Here is a 7,034-nt window from a genome sequence, read left to right as displayed (position 1 = left end):
ACAGATACAATCATTCGCATATTCAAAATAGTTCACCTTGCAGCGTTCTGACAGAAGAAAAAGTAATAATAACCAAAGCCGAAGATGAGCATATTACTTGGGTATATGGATAACAGCTCGTTTAAACATCCTAGTATAGACCTTGTCAGGGAGTAAAAGCAGTAAAAGTCAGAGAATTTAACACGATTCTTCCTATATCTAGAAACTCTCAAAGTATTAAAACTTTCGATACTTATTGCAAACTTGAACTTTCGAAAACCTCATTTACATCTGGTACGCGACTATTTAGTCTGAAATGATAAATGTAATACTTCATGTGTAAAAAAGGAATTTTTATTTAAGAGTAATTTATATATGGTACACAATTTTATTTTCAATGTCGTTCTCTCAGCTCTATGTTAAAAGGAATTATTTACATAATGCTTAAAATGTATCAGAGCTATGTATTTCCCCTCTCTTCTTTTATAAATATAGATGACTTGTATCTATATATAAATACATGAACACATACACATAATACAAAGATATACACACACACACACACACACATATATATATATATATATATATATATATGGTCGAGGTAGATATGATCATGTGACATGATCTGCATTGAGTTAAAATCAAGGAGAGGGTGTACTTTAAAATAATATTGATTGTGTATAAGTCTGTTAGAGGACTGTTTCCAAAATATATCCATGATATATTGGTAACCTCTGACCGTAACAGAAATACAATATTGATAGAACGTCTAGTTAAATCCTCGTGAGGGTATCACTTGTTTCCGAACACTGGACCTAAATTGTGGAATAAGCTTCCTAACAGCCTCAAAGAAATCCAAAATGCTGCTACTTTTAACAGGCAATTAAAGCACAACTTATTTGTCATTGGTCATTGTCAATGGTTATTATTATTATTATTACTATTATATATATATATATATATATATATATATATATATATATATATATATATATATATATATATATATATATATATATATATATATATATATATATATATATATATATATATATATATATATATTGTGTTTTTGTATGTATAAAGGGCACTACCACAAAGGTTGAACGCAACGTGCCCTTTGTGAGACAAAAAGAAAAACAATATACAGTCGTAAGATTCCTTGATGACAACTTTGCCTATCAGATCCTCTTCATTTACTAAAGGAAGCATTTGTATACACGTTTGTGTGTTAGCAGTCAGCTATGAGAGACATTCCAGTTTGTGCGCATTATATGTCCTGTTCTCAAGGAAGGAAACATGGAGCTTAAAAACTCAATCGAAAGGTTATTTTGTGAGCTGCTAACTGCTTTCCTTGTTGGTTCAATTGCGCCGAATATGGTAAGTTGCTTTCACCATTTGACGAGTTGCAAACCATTGCTGCGATGCGATGGAAACTGCTTATTCTACCGGTGATTTGCAAAATATATAATGTTCTTATTTAAGTTCCCATAGTTAGCCGTCGCGTGGGGGTGTGGAGTGTGGGAAGTAACCCCCACCATCTATTTTCGACCCAACACAAACACATCAAATAGTAATTAGCATTACTTGCATGTAGACCTGATTATAGACCAAATAGCCTAAATATTCCCCAAAATCCACCGTTTCACGTGTAAAATGGTATTGTTTCCTGCAGGAATGAGGACCTCCCTACCGCCTTACACGGGGATCGGATTAAACTACTCCGGGCTCACCCCTCCCCTTAGACGCGTCCCTGTTTAAGATACACACATGCAAATATGCTAAACACGTCACTCAAGAGCCGTGAAAGAGTATTTTTTCTATAGGAAATTAGGGGAATTGCGATAACATTGATCAAATTATCGCTCGGTTGGACAGCAATAAATTTATATCGTATACGCGTCTTAACCGTATTTTATAAGCCCGTCACACTGTAGTTTTCACATAAAAGAAGGCACCATATTGTGATGCTTTACTGGTATACTAGTAAACAGTGTGAAAGAACACGTGGGACAACATATCATGTATTCATAGTAGATGTAAACAGTGTAGTCCCTGGAAGCAATGCCACCATTAGGTTGTATTTTGAGCTCCTTATGTTAAATTCCGCAATTGCATTAGAGAAAAGAAACATTTTGATAAGAAAAGACAAACGTTGAAGCACATGTGCCTCTTTGATAAAATTTGATTTCATCGTCTTCAACATTGTATGTGAAGATGTACTAAGTCTGTGATATCTTCCAAAAGATTAAGATCTCTGTTAGTTACTTGGGGAAGATTTTCATGACAGTTATCGCTATCACACATTCTACTAATGCAGGTTGGGTTAGTGTCTCCTTATATTAATATTCGATTTATCTCTATTGTTGAAACTAGGGTTAGAAATCCTTGGCTTATTTAGTATGGATGTTGCTGGCCAACAACATCCAGGATAACAAAATGTGTTCCACAGCGACACAAAAGACAACAGCAGAAGCCCAGCCTGTCAGTAATTGAATTAAGTTTAGTTTACAATATACTTTAATTGTAATTAATAGGTAACAAAGTCCTGGAGCATACTGCAATGTTGTAAAAGCTAATATGAAACGACCACGAAATTTTACATATTATACGATATTTTAAAGACAGGTTAGTTTTGTAATATCAATTAAATTAAATTCACAATTGTCTTTACTTGTTTAATTTATCCCCATATGACGGCCGATTGTTATATTCCGAAACGAACCATGAGTATTTTTAATAAAAATAAACACTTATATTTAATTATTTTTTATCTGAAGATCGCCGCAAACAGCTACGATACTACACTTTCATTGAGTAAGTTCTTTAATCTCTTCCACAATATAAAATTGAATTCCCCTACATTTTGACAATCATTCAAGTTAATATTCCTTGCTAACTCATCATGCTTTACCTTTCCTGTTCATAATTGAATTATCAGTACTATTATTTCACATACAATTACGATACAATGGCTTATATTATCTTAAACTTAACTTTCATTCTGAGCAGGCAAAAACATATTTGACCTTCAACAACCTCTGTATCCCAGGGATTGTAATGAAGCCTTCACCATGTTCTCTACATGCAGTACGGGCACTGGTGTCTACCAGATCAAGCCCGATGGGTACGCAGAACCATTTGAGGTGTACTGCGAACATGATTTAGAAAATGTGGTTTGGACGGTACGTATTAGATTCTATCACGCTTTATGAAACATATACAAGGGAAATAAAGACACAAACGACGTCAGTTAAAATGAGTACAACTCTAATGTTAAGATACAATGACCTGGGCGCAGATCAGTGTTGGATAATGGTTGGGACGCGTGTCCGTTCTCTGATACTAAGCGGAGCGCGACCATGGGTCACGGTATATCATGTCCCCACCACTGAAAAAAAGTTGGTGGGGACGCGTCCCTCTGTCCCCACCAGGATATGCGTACATGCAATGGCCTATTGGAAAGGCACTTTGAAGGATCTGTTGGATTAGATAGATCCCGGTAAGACTATAATAATTGACGTCTAGTAAACAGGAGTACAGTTTTATTGTTTCTCTCGCATTTTGGCGAATCTTTTGCTCAGATCAACTGTGTTACCAGTTATCAATTCGTTCTAATTTTTCGTTAAAATAAAATGACCTATTGTTGAAAACAATGCATTCTTTCGTACGTTTCAGGTCCTAGATAGGCGCTTGGACGGATCTGTTGGATTTAATCGAACCTGGTTTGACTACAAAAATGGTTTTGGTTTCTATGGTAGTGAATTTTGGCTCGGACTTGACAAAATAGCGTATATAACAAACCAAAGAAATTATCAGCTTCGAGTGGAATTTTCTACAGAGTCGAATATTACATACAAGCTGCACTATGACTACTTTATGATCACAGACGAATGGGGAAACTACACATTATCAAATATCGAGTTACACATCTCAAACCAAAGTAAGTGCACTTACTAATATGCCTCGCGATGGAAAGAAACATTTGCAAATTAGGAGTAGTATCAAATATTATTGAGTTTGCATGTTCCCTGGAACCGTCCAACGATACAGATAAATTAATTTTACAAGTGATATGTAAAAACAAAGCTTTAACTTGGACTCAACTTGCTGACGCAATTTTGATTGTATATAGTCTACTAGATCTGGTGTTCATTAAAATGTCTTACTTAAATGAATAAAAACACATATAATTAATCTTTAACTTGTCCTTGCTTTTTCTCAATTCATGGAAATGGGAATCCTTCTGTGAAGAGAATTGTACTTTGGTAGACGGTGATGACAAATAGAATAAATATAACGTTAGAATTCTTATTTTTCATGTTCAAGAAGAGGGTGAATGTTGTGAGAATTTTGTATATTTTGCGATATCTGCTTATCGAGTACAACTAAATTAATATGCAATTAAACGGGTTTACATTAGCAATTGATAAAATCTGTTAAATAATATTGTGCATATTGACGTATTGATCGTATTTCAGTCGAATATTTTTACCGTCTTAGTAATTATTACGATCGCAATAAAGATTCATGGTTGTACCAATCAAAAGATATCATTATAAAAATAATAATGATATTCTCCTCAAATTGCAGCCACTCTGCAGTTGATTATATTAAACAAACAGAAACAATCGTATTTGTAAACTTAAAACTGTTGGTGGCTAATATTAACTCCTTTATGGATAAATGCTTTTAGAATGAAGTTACTTATAGTTATAACCTTCACTTCTTAATGAAATAACCAAGGAAAGTAATGATAATAATTAAATCAACCACGTGAATTATGTTCGTCCCTTGCAAACAATTGTCTGGTTTTAATACACTCTGTTTTCACTGATCCCTTTACATATGTGATCATGCTCACATGTTCCAACAGTTCGACTTGTTAATGGCACCACTCACTTGGAAGGACGTGTCGAGATTTACCATAATGGTCAATGGGGTACCGTTTGTGGTAAATATTGGGATGACAATGACGCGTCGGTCGCTTGTCGTCAACTTGGTTATAGTGATACTGGAATAGCAACAGGTAACGCTAGCTATGGTGAAGGGACGGGCCCAATATGGCTGGAAAACATTGCTTGTTCCGGAGGAGAGGGCAGCATTGGTCACTGTGGTAACTCTGGATGGGGACAACACAATTGTGGACATAACTTAGATGCTGGAACGCGTTGTATAACAGGTAAAACTGTCTCAATTATGTTATATGTACTAGCTTTGTCATAGACGTTTATCAATCACTGAATCGTGTTATTTACATATTGGGCAATACATTACATAGATATAAATATATGTTTGATCTCTAGAGTAAGGCCAAATATGTCACCAAAAACAGAACTAGTATTGTTCGATACAGCTGGTGACACACGCCTACAGTGGAATTACGACCTGCCTACCGGATTCGAACCTCTGGACATACAACCAGCGTCAATAGCCTAGTGGTAAAGTGAACGCGTAAAGAGCGGGGGGCCCGGGTTCGAATCCGGTGAGGGCTGGAAGTTTTTTCACTGTTCTTGATTTTACAACTCACTACGATTTTCAACTATATATATAGATATATATATATATATATATATATATATATATATATATATATATATATATATATATATATATATATATATATATATATATATATATCAAACATGATGCTAACCAACACGAAATTGTTTGTGATTCCTAACGGGCGATCGAGAAATTCGGTTCGATGGGTAAATTGGCTTTTTGGATCAAATTATAGTTCATTGCTTAAGCTTAAACAGTTTCCATAAATTTCCACTGGGCGACCCTACTCTTCTTCATCACAATATCAGATTATTGGCGCCTTTATATCGAATTTTTTTCAATATACGAGGGGGTGTCATTTTAGATGTACCGTTATCGCTCTTTACATTTTCTATACTTTTCTAAATATCAATATGTTACAGTTCGTTTGGCTAGTGGAGAACGTCCACATGTAGGTCGTGTTGAAGTTTACCACAACGGCCAATGGGGTACAATATGTGATGATGAGTGGGATGACCACGATGCATCCGTCGTGTGTCGTCAGCTTGGCTATGGGGTCGTCGGAACTGCTAATGGCAGAGCAAGCTTTGGCTCCGGGGTAGGTCCAATTTGGTTAGATAATATTGCTTGCAATGGATCTGAGAACAACATTGAAAACTGCACGAGTAACCAATGGGGACAACACAATTGCGGACACAGTGAAGACGCCGGAGTTATCTGTGGCACAGGTTAGGTGTGATTCTTTAGTCGCTGATGACTTCGCATTCCACTCTGTTGTATTGCTCTTAAATATTCATGATACGTCAATGCATGATTACAAACCGTGTGCATGATCGTGTTCCCTATGTCACGTCATTGCCTCCAATCAGCCCCTTGCATCTATGTTAGCTATCGCGTACTTTCTTTTACCATTTGTTTCCTGTATTACAACCGACTTAACATTGCAAAGATCAATCTTCCTAATCATAATCTCGACAGCCTAAAAAGGTTCTGTATTGTGAACTCAACATTAAAGAACAGTTCTTGCAGACTTAAACGGCAGTCGTTATTCCATGGTTTTATAACTTTGCCAACACTTGCAGTTCGTGCAAGTAATGTAGCACAACTTGTCAAACACTAAGTTGTCGTATGCTAGATTCATAAATGCCTAATCCATCTTTCTGTATACTGGACCAGTCTCGAATGCGATTCGAGACTGGTCGAGTGTATAGAGAGGAGAATTGCTTAAGGATCGAAATGTTAGACAAACACTGGTTTGTTGCCGTGGCAATCATGAAGTCATAATTAAAAGAAATGAAGACATTGTGTAACGTTGCCATGAGTATGTGCCAGTATGTTTATGGGCAAAGAAATGTTCCAAATTGCAAATACTGTACAGTACATATAGCCTACTTGCAATTAGTTACAGCAGTAGTACTGTATATGTTTCAAACACCTAGTCTCAATACACACTGTACGTACTTCTTAAATCATCCAGCTAAATACTTCGAAGATATGAAATGACTAAGGTATTAATTTTGAGCTTAATTTTGAGCTAGAGTCAATGT

At 35.7% G+C, this 7,034-nt stretch overlaps 1 protein-coding gene across 1 annotated transcript in view; it reads left to right on the top strand.

Annotated features, from left to right (window-relative positions):
- The window catches only part of LOC139973940 (uncharacterized), a 120,935-nt gene that overhangs the window by 100,353 nt on the left and 13,548 nt on the right, over positions 1-7,034 (top strand). The gene's annotated exons all lie outside the window — the stretch shown is intronic.

The sequence above is a fragment of the Apostichopus japonicus genome, chromosome 9, assembly GCF_037975245.1.
Source record: "Apostichopus japonicus isolate 1M-3 chromosome 9, ASM3797524v1, whole genome shotgun sequence".
NCBI classification, from domain to species: domain Eukaryota; kingdom Metazoa; phylum Echinodermata; class Holothuroidea; order Aspidochirotida; family Stichopodidae; genus Apostichopus; species Apostichopus japonicus.
The sequence above is the reverse complement of the archived record's forward strand: the minus strand, read 5'-3'. Positions and strand labels throughout refer to the sequence as shown.